At 43.4% G+C, this 20,736-nt stretch overlaps 1 protein-coding gene and 1 long non-coding RNA gene across 5 annotated transcripts in view; one reads left to right on the top strand and one right to left on the bottom strand.

Moving 5' to 3' along the window:
• Window positions 1-15,065, top strand: part of LOC123831107 — a 43,268-nt gene extending 28,203 nt beyond the window's left edge. The window contains exons 2-3 of the long non-coding RNA XR_006787862.1: window positions 11,230-11,287; window positions 14,237-15,065. This is a non-coding gene — a long non-coding RNA (uncharacterized LOC123831107). The remainder of the gene's footprint in view (window positions 1-11,229; window positions 11,288-14,236) is intronic.
• Window positions 1-20,736, bottom strand: part of SHROOM3 (shroom family member 3) — a 276,985-nt gene that overhangs the window by 155,536 nt on the left and 100,713 nt on the right. For 2 of the 4 annotated variants that reach the window (XM_045857759.1, XM_045857758.1), the window contains exon 1: window positions 2,703-2,942. The exons of the other annotated variants lie outside the window; for them this stretch is intronic. The gene's annotated coding sequence lies outside the window, so the exon portion shown is untranslated. Of the gene's footprint in view, window positions 1-2,702; window positions 2,943-20,736 lie in introns of those variants that run through there. 4 annotated transcript variants of the gene reach the window in all.

Here is a 20,736-nt window from a genome sequence, read left to right as displayed (position 1 = left end):
TACCAGTCTCAGTTCACAGAGGTTCATTAAGAGCTTTTCTTCCAATGATATCAGATGATACACCACCATCGTTTGACGTTCATTTTTTAATCTTATCTCTCCAACTAAGAAGCAAAATGAGTTGAGCCTGCTCAGGTTCCTGCTTTCCAAAATCATCCATTTGTCCTGAGATGTGAACATTAGGATTGCTGGAAGTTTTTTGTTTAAAAAACAAAAAACATGCCTTTGAGAGGTTTAGCAGAACAAAGAGTGCCAACTTTTCCATATTAATCAGTGACCTTTTAATGAAGCCATCTCTGGAGGAGTGGAGACGGGGAAACTCTTTTCCCACGTGTCTAGGGCTAAGGGTCCCCAGCTGGCTTGTCCCCAGCTGGCTTGTCCAGTCCCTGTGGCCATAGCACATCAAGCAAATGGGAGGTCCCCCGCCCCCACTGTTCAGCCTCTGAGCTCACAGGGCTCTCCAGCTCAGAAAAGTCAAAGCAAAGGCTGAGATCCGAGGCTGTTTTTGAGGGAGGGAAGCGAGGGAGAAGGAGAGTTGCCAGAGGGAGAATCTTCTGACGTGTGTAGCTTTCATTTGCATAGCTGAGCCTTTCAAGCAGAGCCAATGGGACACACAGTGTGTGTCTGGGAGGGGGAGGCCCCGTGCTTTCTATTGTGCCTTATTGTGCGCTACCCACAGCATCCGAGGGGACACGCAGTGGTGGACGAGGCTGGCAGACATTCCACAGCTCCAGAAAGGGGGAAAATGAGTTTCAGATACTGCATCCCTCACTCCAATCTAATTCTCTAATGATACTGTTCTTGGGTTGAACTATATTTTAGTTATTAACGATTGAGTTAAATTACATATTTGGGGGTTCCTGGGACTCTGCAGATATGTGCAAGGGCTTTCTATATTCTTAATATAAAAAATGTGGTGTTTCTTGTGACTTTATTTTCTTTTTAACTAGCTACAAAGAGGTTTGACAACTAGTTTTCCCTTCCTTTCTGCACCTTTTCAGGAAATTGGATTTTTGTTTCTTTTTCTAATGAGTAGTGTGTTTTGGTGTTTGGGTTTTTTTAAAATAGTGGTTAAGGCTATTTATCCTTATCCATACAAAAATGACTTATGCTTAATCCAGGAAATTACCTTTGATTTATAAATCTTTTGATGTATACACTCTCTAGGTGTAATTCATAAGCAAAGGTAGAATTTGAAATTTAAATCAATACTAAATACGTAATTATTAGTTTTCCAATGTTCATTTTTCCTTTATGTCCCTCAACATTTACACATTCACTTAGTATCTGCCTGCCAACCAATGTAATTTTTCAGTTGTCACCAACCATCTGTCCCATTTGTAAACATGTTACATTAAAAATGATTGCTGGAGACTTGTGTGATGATCAAATTTCACCCCATGGGTAATATCATTAATGATGCTTTTAATCATCAAAGTAGTCATTTTTAGTATTTATATTTAGCATTATTAACATGTTGATCTTAATTTGGAAAAATATTTTCATAAAGATGAGTTAACAAACAGCTAAGAAAGATGGAAATTTCCAAATGATTATAAACAATGGAAGAAAAAGACATATTTCAGGATGATTAATATAGATTTTGAGTGAATGGTTTACTAATGCTCCTCGCCTCTTTCCATGACCTTTATCTCGTCTCTCTATTACTATTTACTACTTAAATAGAATCATTCAGAATCGGAGAACACCTTGTTTCATGAAGGTGTTTATATCTTTGGAATTAATAAGGTAGGAAAAGTAGCTTCAGAACCTCTTTGGATTTACAAATGGACCTTTATTCCTTTACAGAAAGTTTACATTTAAAAAAATCAAAGAGAAAATTACTCCCTTCCTATCAGGACCAAACAGGCAGGACTGTGAGGACCTAGTTCCAAACCACTAGTCTTTTACCAATCTTGGATTACCAAATCCTAGAGGGACAAGGACACTGACAGCTATCCAAGAGGGACCGCAGGATGGTCCTTGATATATTTGTCAATCAACTTACAAGCGAAATGAAATCAGAGTAGAGCTTAAGTTTGATCCGAAATATGGCTTAATAGTCCTAAGCATCTGCTGCTCAAATCTGGGTGCGTACATTCATAATCTGACTTTCTCTGGAACATAAGGATGAGTAAGGAGCAAAGTAAGACCATCACCCCCATACTGAAGTGAAATTCACTAATTCCCTGATGTTGAACAGATCTTAAAAAGGAAAACTGCTTTCATATTACAAGAGAAAAAGTTAAAAGTAGCTTTAAAATAAGTGGTAATTAGAATGAGACTAGGAATCCTGGGGTTGTGTGACTGGAAGGAGCCAGGACATCTGGCATGACTTTGTGTCATGTACAGGCTAGCACACAGACATTTGCTGGCCCTACTTAACAGTTACATTTTCTATCTTCACTTGAGCTCCGTCCACATCAAATACGGAGGTGCACACAGTGTGGCGTCAATTGCCTGCAAGGGTTACAGTAATTTGACAAGTACCCCATTTTGACTTCACATCTTTACTTATTATGCGTTGGTGTCACTTTCGCAAGCACACCTGACAGCAAATGACTTAATGATTTCATCATAAAGGCCTAAACAAAACGCCCCCGCCTCTCATAATTTACCTTTTCCATTTGGAAAATTGGCCATTCTGTCAAGATAAATGGAGAATACAATTTTGAGAAATATCTGGTTTAAAATGGACTTACCTTCAGGAAGTCTAAGCTAACGTTTCCATTGTCCTCAGTTGTCTGTTGGATATCTCTGTCCAGCGTGACACTGGGCCAAGCTGGCCCGTGGAGGGGGCTCAGTGGCTTGGGAAAGGAGGCATAGAAGCACAATTCCAGCTGGGAAAGAATTCACAGGAGCCAGGGCCAGGAAGGCGAAAGCTAAGACACAGGTGTCTGACACCAACAAGGCACCTCTGCTCGGAACCTGCAATCAAACGACTGCCCTGATTAGCCAAATACAAAAGGCAGTTCAGATTACTGCCCTCCTCCCAGCCAATCACGGGCCAGCCTGCCTGACAGCAGCCGGCCTGATGCGAGGGGAAGTAAGCAGGGCCAGAACCTGAGAACTGGTTTCTATGTAGCCGCTGGCAGGCGGGTCCTGCGTGCACTCCTGTCCCACGTGCGCTCCGGCCCCACACTCCGGAGCAGCTACTTGTCAGGCTGTTTCAAGGACAGCTGTGGTAATGGATAAGCCACATCCTGCCCTTCTCCAAAGAGTGTTGCTCTAGGTCCTTTGAAATGCAAACAGCATGGTGCTCTGTGATGACAATTAAGTGAAGGTAAGAGAGAACGAATAGGCTTGGCAGCTTTAACTGTTGAGTGCCCCTGTCTGCTCTTCCACCCATCCCTGTCCAGTCTCCACTCCAACTGCTTTGCAGCTGAATAACTTCAATGTTCGGTTTTCCATGGTTTTTGCAAGCAATGGTTTTTCACAGAAACTAGAAGAGAGAATCATGTAAAAAGAAAAATCTTTCTGCAGTCATTGTTTCCAGCAATAAAATCCAAACTTGTAAAAAATCACCTCAGACACAGAAATTTATCAAGATACTGCTTGTAAACAACAACAACAATAAAACACTGCATTTTAAAATTCACCACAGTGGAGCACCTGGCAGCTCACCTCTGTGGATGGAATCATAACAGGTCCCTAAACTGCCACCAGTTACAGGGATTTTCCTTAACTCTATCACCTGAGCCCCTGAAACTGCAGCCCTTTGCAGCTGTATGGATAAGTAGTGCTTGATTTGTTTTGGTATTTGCCCCAGACCCAATGTACAGGGGTCAGCTTGACAGCAACCACAGACACAACGAGAGGGGAAAGGAATGGCGCACACAGAAAGAACACAGGACTCCGAGCGAGTCTGAGTTCATGGGCATGTAAATGCATTTTCATTGCTTTACGGCTGCCGTGGTGTGGGAGTGGGATCCGCAGATCATTGTAAGCCTCCCCGCTAAAGAGTCTTTAAAAGACTTGCACATTATTTTTTAGATGAGGAAAGAAAGGACAGGGAAAAGGAACGCACACATGCAGGCACTTAGGGCTGAATTCTGAACTCACAGGGGCCGATATCCTCTAAATACAGTAGTAATTTCCACAGACAACAAGGCTAAACCATCCTCGAAAATGGCATTACATTCCCTGTTAATTTTGAAACGACTGTTTTATTTAAAGACTGTTCCCATATTAACTAGGGAGACTGTCTCTCCAGGATGTTCCACTTGAATTCCAGAGCTATTTATATTCCTATAATGTGGAACCTAAGGAAATAGAATTGAGGCCCATGTGAGACAGGAACAGCAGTCGGGGTGGGGCAGAGGGTCATCTTTCAGAAGAGAAGCCTTCCATTAGATCTTGCACCACAGATATATTCTTTCTAAGGTATCCTTCTTTCCTTTTAGGAAGGCAAAATTCCTATCCCAGTTTTGTGTCCTCCTCCCCCCACCCTTACAACCTCCCCAAACACAACGGAGTTGCTTCTCCTTTCATCATAGGCTACTCCCACCAAGCCAGAGTTCAAGAGCAGCCAGGCCATGACATTAATTTTGACCGTGTTGAACTGAACCCTCTGTCACTGACCAGGAGCTCATCTCCACAGTGCAGAATGACAGCCAGTGATGCCTGCCACCTGTTTATCACAATTAGCTGTCTAGTCTGGGAGTGTCGTTCCCTCACACAGCAGAACATTCACAGTGGTATAAAGGATCCAGGGCTACTCCCTCCTCATTTCACCAGAAATTTCCTCACAGTACAGCTCTGTCCAACCCAAGCTCACTTCAAATCTACTGTCTACCAAGTTCCCTATGACAACAGCCTCAACCAATTGGAGGCTCCGGGAACTGTCCTCATGGATGCTATGTCACATTGGAAGAGAGGATATTTCTATGTGATATTTCTATATCTCTAGAAAAGCTAAAGCAAGCAAGCAAGTCCAGGAAAAAAATTATACTGAAGCAATTAAATCACCCGTCCTTTCACAAATTAGGAGATGACTAAGGGAACTATTGGCATATTTACAAAGAATAAGATGCCTATGTAGTATTAGATGGAACCATGTGAAATTGTCTATGTTTGATAACTCTTGGTCTATTACAATAGCAATTTCATGTGATTCAACCAGGATTTGAAGTGTAGTTAACCACCACACAACTACTAATTAACTATGTGTCAGTAGTTATTATGTTACATTCTCTAATCATTACCACAATTCTATAAGATAAACACTATAATTATTGTTATAACTTTACAGAGGAGAAAGGGAGACTTGGGGGTATTCAGTAAGCTGTTGAACACTTTACAGTTAGCAAGCTGCAGAGCTGGGGGTGCACACCCTGGCAATCTGACTCTGGAGCCCACACTTTGAACTAATACCCTGTAAGGAAGGAGAATCTGAATTCTGACTTTAGCATTCACTAGCTTGTAACCCTGACTATGGGTTACAATGACAAAACTTCTGAAAGCCTCAGTTTTACTTCCTCCCGAAATGGGACCAACGATAGGACCTGCTGTGAGGACGCAGGGGACAGTGGAAGTTAAGCACGCGGCCCCACGCCTGGCTCATGCAGAGGGCTCCAACGTTGCCTGACAGCAGGGGTGTGGGCAGGGTGACCACTCTCCCACCTTCCCCCAGATCCGAAGTGAGAAAGTGAGATGGCACACTGTGTGTACCCTCTACCCTTTGATGGTCTGGCAGCCCCTCATGGACTGAAGGATGTTGGAGTCTGGGGTCCTCAAGTCTGGAAGTGACACCCTTCACGTCAGTGCACGTGACTTTGGTCCATAGGAAGTTCTTCACACTGGAGAGGTGCACCAGCTACCTCTCATCCACATCACGCTGCTTCCCCACCCCTAAAAACCCTGCCCCCACCCCATCTTCTCTTTCCTGCTTGCTCTACTTGGGATTTCTGTGAGAACCTAGAATGCTTGCACAAACATCTTAGACTTCTCATATATTACCTGCCTAGCTAGCTTCTTTGGCAACTAGCTGTAGAGGGTTACACAATCCATGCTTGCAGAAGCATTGATGATCTAATCTGGAAGCAGTGCTGTGGAACCCAGAATGTAATGGTTTTGCCACTGACCTGCTTCGTGACCTTGAGAAAGTCACTATTGTCTCTGGGCTCTAGTCCTCACTCTAATCCAGAACATCACCAAGTTTCTCCCCAGTACTAGTATTAGTGGTAAAGAGAAATAAAAGAATAGATTAGATGAGTTTTTGAAGAAATAGTTAAAAAAATTTTTTTCCTTTTCTCTAAAAGCTGGTAGCTTATTCATTCAGGCACTGCCTGTTTTCTTCTGATAACCTTTTGAAAAACCAAACCCACAGGCAGGAGAGGTTTATGGTGCTCTGTTGACAAACTGCAGACCAAGATAGACAGCCTTGACTTCAGAGCACCAGATTTCCACTGGTATTTCCCTGAATGATTTGCACATGTCCTTGTATCGTGCCGGTTTGTGATTCGAGATAGGGGCAGGGCCTATGGAGAGAAAGCCTCCCCCCAAAATGAAGAGGATTTTTCATTTCTTTGTGTCTGTGCCTGGCACTCACACTGTTCTGTAGCAGCTCCAGGTAGATTCGTTCACTACGGAAGGTAGATGCAGAGGCCCGTGTGGTGCTTCCTCACCTTGCATTTCGATGGCATGTTCCAGAAGCTCAAAGTACTTCCACAGAGAATATTTTGAAAAAGTACAAGTTTGCCCCCAGTACTCCCAGGAGAAATTGAACTTTGTGAGTGGAGGAAATGAAAACAGCCTGTTGGCCTCTGGTCTCCTTTCTTGCCACAGAGTGCTCACCACCTTCTAGCACCCTGTATAATTTACACATCTATTGTGTTTATTTTTCAATCCTCCGCCCAGAAGAATGTCAGCATGAGGACAGATGCGTTTGTTTTGATCCTGGCTGAGTCCCAAGCACCTAGAGCAATGACTGGCATATATTAGATTCTCAATAAATAAATTAAGCATTGTAAAATCATGTTCATAAACAATCCAGGTAGAACTGGTACCCTGCACATCTCACTGGTCGAAATCACAGTGTGTCCTTAGGAGGGAGAGACAATATAGAACAGATCGCACTGGTGAGGACAGTTACAATAACCAAGGTGACAATGATGTGTAAGGCAAGAAAAGTAAAAAAAAATGGGGGGGGTTCAGAATTAGTTTAGCTCAACTCTTCAAATTTTCATGTAGAATTTCCATGAACTGGGTAGTGATCCTAGAGAAAATCTTAACAAACTCAGTTTCTCTTTTCAAGTCCCTTTTTGATTAAGCTCATGGGAAAGTGTATGTGTTGGAGAATTCCAGGTGTGTCTGAAGGAGTCAGGCCCTGGAACACACTCTAAGGCAAGTGGACACACAGCACTTGAGCTATGTTCCCTTTGCGCTCAGGTGAACATTTTTTATCCCAATATGACCACGTGCTGATATGAAGATTGATGAGCGAATGCCTACAGCATTGTAAAAGGTGTCAGTTAAGTCCAAAGTATTATTGTGTAATACCTTGCCTGTATAATAACTGCAGGACTTTCGATACTGAATCAGATACTTAATAACTGTACCACTTATGGTACAGAAGCCAGAAGGCATGACATTTTTTCATTGATGGTACTGCTGATAAAAGTCACCGGCCAGAAGGTAGCAAATGAAGGCATTGAGCTCAGCTCTCCCTTCAAAGGGATATCCCCAATGGGGAGCCCCAACTTACTACTGAGCACTAAGAACAGCAGATAGAGAGAAATTACATTTGGGTTCACATTTTACCCATAGGGGTGAAAAGAAAACTGGAGAAAGAACATGGGGGAACACAGCATTACTAATGATTCATTTCAATCTCTAGGAATTTTACACAGCTAATATAAAAAATAAATATGATGTAAAGGTGACAGCCAATGTCAGTTACACTCATGAGCATACTTATTACTTAGTAGGGTGTTTAGTACATACCAGGCAGGATACTGAGTACTCTATATGTATATTTTGTTTTAACTCTTCCGACAACTCCTGCTAGGGAGCTGCAGTTATTGTACCCACTTTACTGCTGAAGAATCCCAGGCACAGACAGATTAAAAATTTGCCCAGGAACACAAAACTAGCAAGTGGCAGTAACAGGACTGGAACCCAAGCCATCTGATTTCAAAGTGTATGCTTTTAAACACTACCGTATGTGTGAGATTCGTGTGGCTTACAAATGGGATGTATATGGCATGTACAATATTTTGAAACTTGGGGGTTTTTCTGGCTAGCAGGTTTCTTCTTAGGGAGAATATGCTAGCCACCCCCAGCCAGAGATCAGCAGAGGTGATCAGCTGGATGGCACCAGCCAGCAGTACCGAGAGAGGCTGTCAAGCAATTAGCCTGATGATAATTTGGTATGATAAAACTGGCTTCGAATCATAATTCAAGCGGACAACATAAAGAACATTCTCCCTAAGTCTCTACCTTGTCCTACGGTACAAAGAAGCAGTCTGGGTCACAGGAGGACTGGCAGCCTCGTGAGCACTGACACGAGACAGGAGACACCACGAGCAGGCGGTCGGCAAGTGACACGGGGTTTTTCATTCATTCATTCAGGAAACAGTTCGTGAGGGCCGGCCCCAGTGGGCACTGGAGAGATCAAAGAGAAGACACACTGATTCCCAGCCCCAGTTTCACGTCAGAAACTGTCAAACATCCCTCTCTTGGAAAAGACTTGGCCTGGGCAATTAGCTGGAGATGAGAAAAGTGGCAGGTGAAAGATCGCAGGAAGCGGCAGGGCCCCGAAGCCCGCTGGAGAAAGGACACGTCCCCTGAGGTGGGGCCACGCCACTCGAAGCTGGTGCCGCCAGGTCCTCTGATTTTCCCAGAAGCCAGAAAGCCAGAGTCTTATGTAAAACTTCCAGATTTTTAACATGGGTTAAACAAATGTTTGCAGGCCCAGTATTTCTAGATCAAACAAATGTCTTCTGGTCCAATACTTATGTAAGATGTAGTTTTCAAAGTCTGCAAATCAAAAAACTTGATTAAATTCATTGACTGGGATTTTAAAAATAAAGTTGTCTAGCTTTAATAGTGAATTTTTCTTTGAAAAAAGTTCAATCACAGTTGACAATAAATATTATTTTATATTATTATAATTTCAGGTATATTAGACATTCATATAATTTACAAAGTGTCCCACCTGATACATCCCATACCCACCTGGCACCATCCATAGTTATTATAATATTACCGACTATATTCTCTATGCTGTACTTTACATCCCCATGACTTGTAACTACCAATTTGTACTTCTTAGTCCCTTCACCTAATAGTGAATTTGATATGTGGAGACTTCTGATCCTTATGTACACCTAACTCAATTAATTTTTAATTTTTCCCTTTTTGTGGTTTTGTGTGTGTGTGCGTGTGTGTGTGTGTTGGGGTTTAACACACACAGAGTGTGTAAGGTGCACTAACCTCATGCAAACAGTAAAAAATGACCTAGACTATTTCAGCATCCATGTGAAGTTCCTCCCAGAGGTTCCCAATGTATCCCACACTCTGCATGCTCACTTTTGACCTCCACATCCAATAGCTTTGCCCAGTGTTGTCTCATTCAGATCTTAATCATGAGAAATGGATAACAGATTTAGTTGCTTCAGGTCCCAGAGAAATAAGACTGGGCTTAAATAAATTAAGGCACAACTGAAGAGTCGTGGCAGACCCAACAGCATGACGGAGCCCACGGACCCAGCCAACTGCTCCTCCACGTCCTGTCCTTTCACTGTCACACACCTTTCTGATAACTATCGTTTCCCGGGTGAATACCGTGTGCCAAGTATGTACTTGCCACTCTGCATAGAGTATCTCATTTAAGCATTAAAAAACCCTCAGAGATACACATTTAGATAAAACTTGTTCCAACTGTACAGCTAAAGATAACTGGGTCTGTGGTAGGTTATGCAGCCGCATCCACACAGCCAATACGTGAAAAGTCTAGGCTATTACAAAGCCCAAGGATTGTCCACTGGACAACATGGCCTCCCCATAATTTTACTAAATGGTATGTTTTTCTAACTCTTCCACAAGAATATAATAAACTTTATTTTGTAACCAGGAACATAATGAACCTTATTCAATGTAGAGTCTGTTAACACTTCACATGATAAGGATTTGTGGTGGTGTTGAAAAGTATTGAAAGCTGATATTTATTATCTAGGTACTTTTGTTTTTAAAACAACTTAATGAACACAGTTAAAATAAATATCTCAGTATTTTTTTCTGGGGCTTATGAGAACATTGTCTTGTACAAGTAGAGTTTTGAGGCAAGAGGCAGATCTGGGTGTCCAAAAGTGCAGTGGAAGGAGTACAGTCAATAATATGAAGTGGGGACCAAAAACCTGAAATTATCTTCTGGAGGGTGGGCTCCTTATAGGACAGGCTTCCCCTGCTAAGTGAGTGTTGTAGGAACCCATCTGTATCACTGTACCAGCTGGTGTTGTTGTGAGAAGTTGTGTCCAGCTTCAGCGAATTTTTTTTTTTACTCTTTCAATGCATTTGCCCATTTCTTGACGGGTGATTTCCAAGTCCACCTGCCCACACCCTGCTGAGTGTTTAGCGGTTTTTTGACCAAAAATGGCATGATCCTTATGCCCCATCCTCTCTACTCACCTGATCTCACCCCAAGAGACTTTTTTTGCTTCCCCAGATAAAAAATATCTTTAAAGGAAAATGTTTTGCCGATGTGGAGAAGGTGAAATGAAAAACATTAAAAGGGCATCAAAATTGATGAGTTCAAAAACTGTTTTGAGCTGTGAAAAAAAAGTCTTGGTAAGTGTGTTGCATCAAATGGAAAGTACTTTTAAGGTGACTGAAGTTTAAAAAGGTAAGAATAAAAACATAATTTTTTATAAATAAATCCTGTTTTTGGGGGGGTTCCTCCCTTGAATTATAATAAATATGTATTGTGTCAGATGAGCATTAGATTTATCAGAGGATCACTTCATAAGTTATATAAATGTCTACACACTGTTATGTACTTGAAACTAACATATTATTGTATGTCAGCTATAATTGAAAAATAAAAAATAAGCAACAAAAAGAAGGAAAATGTTTCTATCACCTACTTGACAACATATGGCTTTGCCAGAAAAGTCAGCATTTAAACATGCAGTCCTCAAATTTTTTCATGCTGATTATATCATAATTATAGGATTAAACACTTTGCAAAATGAAAAGGTATGTAATAAAAAAATCTTTTCTCTCTCCCAGGAAATTTGTGCAGCATGGAAATGGGATTGGAGCAGTGGCACAGAGTTTCCCATAAGAGGTGCTTCCTGGGGGGCTGTGAAGGGCTATGGGGGGCGTGACTTGAAGCTGTGCTCTGTATAGTAAGTTCTCCGGTTCTGATTAGCCTAGAGCAGTTCCCTAAAGATGCTTTTATTCATTCTTTAAGAAGATTGAGAGCAAACGAATTATCTATATTAAGAATATTATTTTATTGGGTGGGCAACCAGTGCATATTACTTGGAGGTCGAGGGAGTTCTAAAGCTCCATCACCTGACAATACCATGACACCCAATGACTGGCAGAGTGGAGCAATAAAGGGACCTAGAAGACCTCCTATTCAGGCGGACAGACAGAGTACAGTGCCAGGCCTTCCCCTGTGGCTCATCCTTCCAGCAGTTGGGGAGCAGCTGATGGCATGCCAACACTTTGATGTAAAGGATACACACCAGTAGGAGTTCACTGTTGCCCATGATCTTTTAGCCTGAGATAGGCAAAGATTTCAAGCATATATTATCTTTTACCTCAATAGCCACACTAAGACCAGCTATCCTATTTAAATTCTAGAGCCAGATCTATTTGATCATCTTCTTCTTACACTTTGGGCAGCTCAGAGACTCACGTGAGATCTAGTGAAACACCCACACTTACTAGAAGCAGCTGTTTAGATCTGGACTTTAACATCCAGGATTATGTCCCACAGATAACCAGCTGAGTTAGCTGCGTGACCTTCCCTCAAATCAATACCTGTTGCTTAAGAACTTAAGCCACTTTTTACTCACAACTTTAATCTTTCCTTATTTTATTTTTAATTTAAAAAATTTTAAATGTAGTAAAGTACACATAACAAAATGCACTGCTTAGCCACCTTTAACTGGCAGCTCAGTGGCATTAAGTACATTCACACTGCTGTGCAGACATCACCACCACCCGTCTCAGAGCTCCGCTCATCTTCCCAAACTGAATCTCTGTCCCCACAAAATAGTAACTCCCCAGTCACTGGCTCCTGCCCCTGGCTCTGGTAGCCGCCGTTCTACTTTCCGTACCTATGATTTGACCACTGCAGGTACCTCACACACATAGATTTATACAGTATTTCTTTTTTTTTTTTTAGCATGTATCAGAATTTCCTTCCCCTTTTAAGGCTGAAAATTTCTTTCTTTCTTTTCCTTCCTTCCTTCCTTCCTTCCTTCCTTCCTTTCCTTCTTTCTTTTTTTTTTTACCAAAAAATGTTTCAAGTTTGTCTAGTAAAGTTAATCAACTAGGTTGATTGGGGCATATTTGGTTTATTTAATAAGATGTTCGGCTTGGAACCCAAAAGAGGGAGCAAGAGAATTTGCTGAAATCTGTAAAGCCAGAGCTCCTCAATGTGCGTCAGGATCACCTGGAGAGCTTGGTCAGCTGCCCGTGGCTAGTCCAAAGCCCCAGAGTTCCCGATTCCTCAGTTCTAGAGGAGGGCCTGAGAATTTGCATTTCATTCCCATTCTTGGTCAGTGACCACTTTTGAGAACCACTGGAACCTATCCAGTGTTAAGCCTCTAGGATTTCAATCACTGAATTTTTCCCATAGTGCAAAGAGGATACATACCCCTCCCACCTAGGACAGGAGGCTTGCAGTTATAGAAAAGGGGAAGCACAGAGCAGAGTAAGAAATAGCAAGAAAGTTCAGCCCTTACCATTCCTAGTATTTTGGGAATGAGGGAAAGAAGCGTGGCAAGTCACATGGCCAGAACCAAGTTCTGATTTCACTTCTCTGGCCCCAGGCACAAGAGCACAAGCATGCAAGGTAAGTGAGGGAAAGGTCCAGGGCACTGGGGAGTCTTGGTGCTGTTGCTCCATTGAGACTCTAGGAAGAAGCTCACTGTGGGGAGGGCCTGGCCCAGATCAATGTAGACAGATGTCAGATGCCAGCCAGTAGACTTGGAATAAGGCAGCTATGATGGGGTGAGATGATCCTGAGGTGAACCCCTGGGCCAGGGGTTGCTGGGATAGAGAACTTGGCAGACACCGAGGTGCCTGAAGCTAACGGGAGCTGAGCAGAGGTGTGTCTGCCAGGGGGAGGTTGCCAGGGATTCCCGCAGGCATCACCCAGGCCAGAGCCCACCATGAATTTAACAGCTACAGAGTTCAGTGGTGGTGGTCAGCAGTGACAGGGGAGATCACAGGCAGAGCCTAGAGACCAAGGGACACCATGTCCTAAGACCTGCACTCACTCTTGCCCCAAACCCCCAGATGCTATTTTGGCAAAGCAGCTGGGCAGTAGAGATGGTGTGAAAAAGGCAGTATGAGAAGGGAGTGTTTAATGTTGGAGACTAATCATCACCTCCAGGGACTATTCAAACAATTAGGCCAGGCTAGCTTTTAACTGGGCTGAGGCTACCAGTTTGTTTCCTTGCTCACCTGCAAGTATGGGTTTCTGTGGAAGACAGATGAAGTGTACACAGAGCAAAGAAATCACATTTTTTTTTCTGTACTTCTAAGTTGTTATGTGACTAGGATTGTTAGATAAAATCAGTGACATACCTTTACTAAAAAATTAGTTGTTTTTTGTCTGAAATTCAAACATAAACTGGGCATCTTCTATGTTGATTTGCTAGATCTGGCAACCCCACGTGTGACCTCCCGTGGCCCATCTACATGTGGTGATAAGGTAATTAGAGTATGCCTTCATCACGCATCTGCCTCAGCCCACAATCTCATTCGTTATCGTCCCAATTGAGAGCGATTCACAGAGCTAACCTCCAAGTGTACATCCTGGTTGTACAAGCTTGTGTTAATCTTTCAGAAACAGCCGGGTGGCAGAGGAAAACTAGCCTGGGAGAAAACCCTCCCCGCAGACCGTCCAGGAAAGGGCAAGTCCATACCTGAAACATACCGATCAGCTTCTTTTTACTATATTCAAGCCTTGAATATATTCGCACTTGAATTATAACAATACACCTGTAAGATAATCTCTGAAAGTGTGAAATGAGCATTTCCACTTTGCTTTCAGGACACCTCATGGATCCTCTAACCCCACCTCTGGGGCCTGCGTCACCGGCCACTACGACTCCCCACTGACTGTGCTGGAAGGAGTCCTCACAGGAGCTGAGGACTCACATGTGAGCCACGTGGACTGATGAGGCCAAGGTCGGCCTCACGAGCTTGAGGTCATCTTCTGCCTATGGCTCGAAGGCTTCTAATGACAAGACCCACTATTCTATCCACAGATAGCACCACTCCATTTGTCACAGAGGTAGCACCTTTGGGAAGACATTCCTTTATGTTAAGATACTGATAACCTGCAAAATTGCTTTTAAAAATATGAATTATAGCTTTACTACTGCCATTTTATGTCAAGGTAAGATTGTATTGTTCTCAAAGGACTTCAGTTATTCTTAGCCATGTCTTTGGAGCTTAGCAAGCCATCACTCAACAAGGTTTAAAGGGAGCAAGAAATCGAAAGGCAAGTTTGAGGAACCAGAAAAGAGACAGGTATGAAGGAACAATTCCTAGAAGAGGAAAGATTTGAGAAAGAACGGGTGGGGTGTGTAGAGAGCAGTGAGTACTAAAATGGAACAAAGCCAGGGGGCTTTATTAGGATGCTGGCAAAAACAGAGCACAAAGACACATCTCATCTCTTTCGAAAGTTGCATTAGGCTTTGACCAAGCCCACCCTGCTATGGATGAAGAGTCTTTCCGGGCTATGCGTTAGTACTCACAGGTCCAGCACTGAAACTCAGCATCACTGTCAAGCACCTATTAGAAGAGAAGTGATGAAACCTCCAATGTTCTCTTGCAAAAACAATGGATGTTCCCACATTTCCATATTAATCAGATATATCAACCATTTAAAAATTACAGAACAAACTGTGATTAGAATCAAGCTGTGGGGCTGTTTTTGTTTTGTTTTGTTTTGTTTTGTTTTGTTTTGAGGGAGAGTAGAGATGATGAGCCTGTACTCATATCTTAACACCCATCCAAGCCTCTGCCACTTCTCCCTTCTTGCCGCGTTGTTTCTCCCATTTCTATTTTTGTTGGCATGTGAACTTGCTCCCATCAAAATGAGTTAGACAAGACAGGAAGGTTAATTTATTTAAGGGAATGTGAATCAACACTGTGGGGGAAACAAAAGGCACCTGTATGCACCATTTTGAAAGCAAAACAAACAAAAGCACTGGCAGACCCCAAACTGTGGTGCCCACAGGCGAACACCTACGCTGGCCCAGGGGTTGGAGCAATCGCAGTAAACCAGCTTGTTGGAACAAGCACCTACTGGCTTAAAAGTTGGGGCTTTTGTGTCAGAGAGACTGGAGTTCAAATCCGTACTTCACAGAGGTGTCGCTTGGCCCTCTTGGAGGCCTGTTTCCTCTTCTGTAAAACAGAAATAATCATACCCATTTTATGGGCTTGTTGTGGGAACTGAATGAGAGAAAGAAATGCTTAGAATACCCAGAGCTAACAAGTGAGAGCTTACTAGAATTATTTATTAAAGATGGCAGGCTAACTCATAAATCAAAATTGATTCCTAAATATTCTACATTTGATCCAAAATAATCCACTTCTTCAGAACCTACTATGAATCTTATGAGAGTGAAAGCTTAGTGGTTTGGTTCAGTCACCTCCTATATATTCAATATCAAATGCCCCCCTTCTTTTATCCCGTTTGCTTAATTTTAGAATGTTAATCCCAAGACATTTTAATTCTAATACCACCCACATCATCTGCATTTAGGGCCATTACAGGGGTACCCATGAATTATTACACAAGAAGGAAAGAACTCTCACTATTGTAGGGCTATTTCAAAAAATCAAAGAGAAGTGAGCCTCTTCTGGACATTTTATCGGAAGGTGTCAAAATTACATTCGCAACTACAGGATGCCTCATAAATGCACAAATTTGCAGAGGGGAAAAATGCAAGATATAAGAGTTTAAACAAAACAAAACACAGTGGGTCTTAAATTCCTGAACATGAGCTTATTTTTCTGTTCATTGCTATCTTGTGGAGCGACTTTGAGTTTTTGACCTCTGTCTCTGACTTTGAGACAGTGATGGAAAAGGGGACCAGGAATCACGAAGTGAAGGTTGAAAGGGCCCTTAATCCAAACACCACAGGTCTCCGCCAGGATGCTGCTTAATGTCCACCTTCGTGGGACTGCAGGCCAGGTTGCGCTTTCCCAGGAATCCCCACAGACCCATGTCAGCCCCCGGGCCTCATCAAGCCAGCATTGTTGTTATGAAGGTGTCAGATGTGAAGCTGTGTAAACAGAGTGACACAGAGGCCGTTCCTGCTTAGTGACCTGTACCCAAAAGGTCTATTTTTAGAAACGGCTTCCAGCGGCTATGCCCTTGGAAAGCAGGCTGGCCACGCACTATTGCTATTTTTGAATATTTCTGTGCATTTGGATTGTGCTCTAACATGTTTGTGAAGGAGTTCAGAGACAATGAGAACTAATTCTGATCTCCATTTAAAGTTAAAAATCTGAATTCTGCATTTTATGAGGACATCATGGCCAAGGAAGCAGGAAGCTCGTCTTTCATTTTGAGGAATAACCATGGAGCTGCTCAAACGGACACGGATCCCATGCTTTTGGGTCTCGTTTGGGCCATGGAGACAGGGAAAGATCCAGAAGAAGGACCTTACACAGCTGGGGGCAGGTAGACCTCTTAGTGCTGTCGGCTGCTTGCCTCAGAGGGCCTTAGAATCACTTGTCAAATCTGTTAGAAAGCAGGCTTACCCCAGAGTCTGATTTAGATTTAGCACGGAGTACAGAGGTTTGCATGTAAAACGCTCCACAGCTGATTTTGATGCAGATTGTCCAGAGTCACACTTTGAGGAAAAACTGTTATAGGAAAAGGGTATAAAAACATGAAAGATGCTAAAGAATGAGAAGGGAGAATCATCAAGTAAAACACATACACACCAAATGATCAGTTCCTGACATCAATGACAGAGGGAAAGTCGTAAAAGTAAAGCAAAGTAGAACTCCGGCCTTAGAGCCGCTCTGGACGCCCTGACACACCGGCTCGCTGTTAGAAAACCCGGTTCCTCTTTCTGATTCTGTGTTTCTAGTCCTGTGACCTAAGGCTAAGTCCTTTCATTTCTGGGGGCTTCAACTTTTACGAAGCAGGCAGCAGTTTCTCTGAACAACCCCTCCGGGGTCAGAAGAGAGGCTTTGCCCATAACCTCTGACTCCCTACCCACCCCCATACAAAAGTTCTTTGACATCTATAGTCCTTAGCGAGTCACCTTTTCCTATTGCTTTTCTGCCCCTTGACAAATTTGATCTCTGTCCAGTTTGGGTGTGATTTTCACTGGCAGGAAATATCAGCCCTCATCCACATTGAATCTTGTCTCGGCCACATCTTTTAGGCTTTGCTGCAGGAAAACTGGGCTACAAATAGGGATGAACACACCTTCTCTTAGTGCAGGGTGGAAATGCCTCCACTTAGTGTCTGCTGAGTTCTGGTACCAGCAGCTGCCCACTAACTATTCACTGATTGAATGAAAGTGCACCAAACCCAGGGCCAAGGTTTTTTCTTTACACACATTGTCTTTATTGTTAAAACCTTGATACAAAGTAGGGATGATTGCCTTCAGTTTCCAGAGCAAGGAAAAAAAATTGAGTGGTCAGTTGGTCCAGAACTCACAGTAAGGGTCAGGGCTGCAAACCAATTTCTGTCAGATTCAAAGCCAGTGGTCCTACCCACGGCACAGCACTGCCACTGGAGGGGGTGGGAGAGTGGTACTGGAAACAACAAGGTGACTTACTCTAGTGAGGCTTGCAAAAGCTGGGGCTCAGAGGAGGCTGAGTCCTGTCCCAGGCAGCATCCTGAAATCCCGGCTCCCAGGACCTCGCTCCCCAGCCAGGGCTGGAGAGCACTATCTTAGCAAGGGGCGGCACTGGGCAGACAGGCACGAGGAGATCAGGCAGATCTCACTCACGGGAGGGAGAAACACCTTCAAATGAGATTTTTCTCTGGTGAAGGCTACAGGTGAAAAGCGTGGTCAGCTTAGGGATGAGACTCTTGACCGTAAGGGAACAGAGAGGGCAGCGCGGATGGGCCTAGCCTGTCCGTCCCAGTGAAATCTCAATGCAGGAAAACGTTTCTACAGCAGCTTACTACACCAGTGAGGAAGATATTCTTATGACACCCATTTTTCAGATGATGATGCTGTTGCAAAGGTTAAGGCATTTGACTGGTAAACGATAAAGCTGGGATTCAAAGTCAGGCAACCTGGTCATAGCCCATGCTTCTAACCAGCAGGCCACACAGCTGCTACAGGGTATAGTTTTGCTTCCATTACATAAACATTCATTGAGCACATAGTAGGAGCTCATTCTGTTGCAGGCACTGGGAACACCACGCTGAACAAAATCTAGGAGTTTGTATTCTAATGAGAAGGAAACAATGAATGATGTTGTGAGTGTATGTCTCACAGGTGAATAAAAAAGGAATGCTGGGAGTATGATGGGAAAGAGCTGCCATGTTCAACTGGCCATACAGGGAAGGCTGACATTTGAGCAAATGCCTGAGGGAAGTGAGGGTACAAGTCTAAGTAATTAAGACATAAAAACATATAGCCCACAAGGAAAGTAAAACAGTGGAATTATCCAGAACAGGACAAAACTGACAGGACCTTCAAAGCTCTGACTTCCCATTAAGGATTCTGGAAACCATGTCTCTACCTCCCACTCCCAGCAAATGAGAGACTGGTGCTAAGCCTATCTATACGCAGTGCACTTTTTAAAGTTGGGGACTGACAAGGTAAATGAATATTCCATAAGGACACACAGATGCTCACATGCTCATTCCGCTCCAGTATCTCTTGACATTGTCTTTGTGTAGTTTGTCCCACTAGATTGAATAAGTCCAATGGCAACAAGCTATCTTCTTTTTTTAATTTTAATTTTTTATTTAAAGATTTTTTTTTCATTTTTATGAGATTTTATTTACTTATTTTTAGAGATTGGGGAAGGGAGAAAGAGAAGGACAGAAATATCTACGTGTGGTTGCTTCTCTTGTGTCCCCCAGGGACCTGTCCTGCAACCCAGGCACGTGCCCTGGGAATCAAACCAGCGACTCTGGTTTGCAGGCCTGTGCTCAACCACTGAGCCACACCAGCCAAGGCAAGCCATCTTTCTTTCATGGTGTATTTCATGGGGGCACCATCCACAAATGACATGTAAAATGAACATGGCGGACTTCCGGCAAGATGGAGGAATAGGTGGACGCACTGTACCTCCTCGCACAACCAAGATTAGAACAACAATAATTTACAAATAGAATATCACTCAGAACTGATAGAGGATTTATCTGAATGGAAGTCACACAGCCAAGAAGTTGAAGTAGACCCGTACATCCAGACTGGTAGGAGAAGACAAGCCAGGCGGGCACGGGGCTGGTGCGGGTCAGCAGCGCGCAGAGGTCAGGGAAAATTTGGCACGAAATCGGCGCGACAGCCATCCAGGGCGCAAGAATGCAGCAGTGATCCTAGAGTACGCAAACTGCGGCTGGCGGACCCAGTGAAGCAGCGATTGTAGACCAGGGCAGAGCTCGCAGCCCAGGATCCCAAAGAAGGGTCTGAGCCCAGGAGAATGGAACTACCGCCATTGTTCCCTCTCGCTCCCGCCCCCGCCTCCGCCCCCACATATAACGTCACAATCTAGCGACCCAGGTGCCCAGCCCCGGTGAACACCTAAGGCTCCGCCCCCCACCATAACAAGAGCGACCAGACCGGAAAAAAAAAAAAAAAAGGAGAGACAGGGAAAAGACATAAGACATGTTACCAACAGAACAGATCAGTCCCCCAGGACTCATCCTTTTGAGAGACTAAGAAATAGCCAATCTATCAGATGCACAGTTCAAAACACTGGTGATCAGAAAGCTCACAGAATTGGTTGATTTTGGGCGCAATTTAGATGAAAGGATGCAGGTTACCATAAAAGAGATGCAGGAAGATACGCAGAGGAGAGCCAATAGTGAAAGGAAGGAATCTGAGTCTCAAAACAATACAGTGGACCAGAAGGAAGATAGAATCAACCAAGCAGGAAAGCATGATGAAAGAAGAATTCAAAAAAATCGAGGAAAAGCTTAAGAGCATCCAGGACACCTTTAAACGTTCCAACATCCGAATTATAGGGGTACCAGAAGGGGAGGAGCAACAAGTGGAAAAGTTATTTGAACAAATAATAAAGGAGAACTTCCCCAATCTGGCAAAGGGAACAGTCTTCCAAGAAATCCAAGAAGCTCAGAGAGCCCCAAAGAAGTTGGACCCAAGAGGAAACACACCAAGGCACATCATAATTACATTAGCCAAGGTAAAAACGAAGGAGAGAATCCTAGAAGCAGCAAGAGATAAGGGGGACAGTAACCTACAAAGGAGTTCCCATCAGACTGTCAGCTGATTTCTCCAAAGAGACCTTACAGGCAAGAAGGGGCTGGAAAGAAATATTCCAAGTCATGAAAGACAAGGACCTACATCCCAGATTGCTCTATACAGCAAAGCT

This window comes from Phyllostomus hastatus, unplaced genomic scaffold, assembly GCF_019186645.2.
Source record: "Phyllostomus hastatus isolate PE091 unplaced genomic scaffold, TTU_PhHast_1.1 phas_scaffold_1674, whole genome shotgun sequence".
Taxonomy (NCBI): domain Eukaryota; kingdom Metazoa; phylum Chordata; class Mammalia; order Chiroptera; family Phyllostomidae; genus Phyllostomus; species Phyllostomus hastatus.
The sequence above is the reverse complement of the archived record's forward strand: the minus strand, read 5'-3'. Positions and strand labels throughout refer to the sequence as shown.